Source organism: Bison bison, unplaced genomic scaffold (assembly GCF_000754665.1).
Source record: "Bison bison bison isolate TAMUID 2011002044 unplaced genomic scaffold, Bison_UMD1.0 scf7180017864105, whole genome shotgun sequence".
NCBI classification, from domain to species: domain Eukaryota; kingdom Metazoa; phylum Chordata; class Mammalia; order Artiodactyla; family Bovidae; genus Bison; species Bison bison.
Genome location: NW_011494677.1, coordinates 2,332,132 through 2,332,596, shown reverse-complemented (window position 1 = coordinate 2,332,596; position 465 = coordinate 2,332,132).

Sequence of the window (465 nt, the reverse complement as noted above, 5' to 3'; positions counted from 1 at the left end):
GCCCATTCTGAAGGCTGTCTTTTCACCTTGCTAATAGTTTCCTTTGATGTGCAGAAGCTTTTAAGTTTAATTAGGTCCCATTTGTTTATTTTTGCTTTTATTTCCAATATTCTGGGATGTGGGTCATAGAGGATCCTGAAAGATTGAAAGATATTTGAAAGCAAACCACATATTTTCAAGTGCAGTGTGACATTTGCCAAGAGAGATCTTTGACTTAGCCATTAAAAGCCTCAATAAAGTTAGAAGACTGAAAATACATAGAGGGTGGTTGCAGAGAAGAAAGCATTTAAATGAGAAATTAATATCAAAGATACTTTAAAAAGTGATGGGGACAATTCCTTATTTCTCTGGATGTCCTTGATATTTAGAATGAACAATGAATACCATGTATCCATCTCCACATCAGGGCTGTCCCACATGATCTTTCACCAGACTCTACTTTTATGTGGCTACAATTTTCCTACA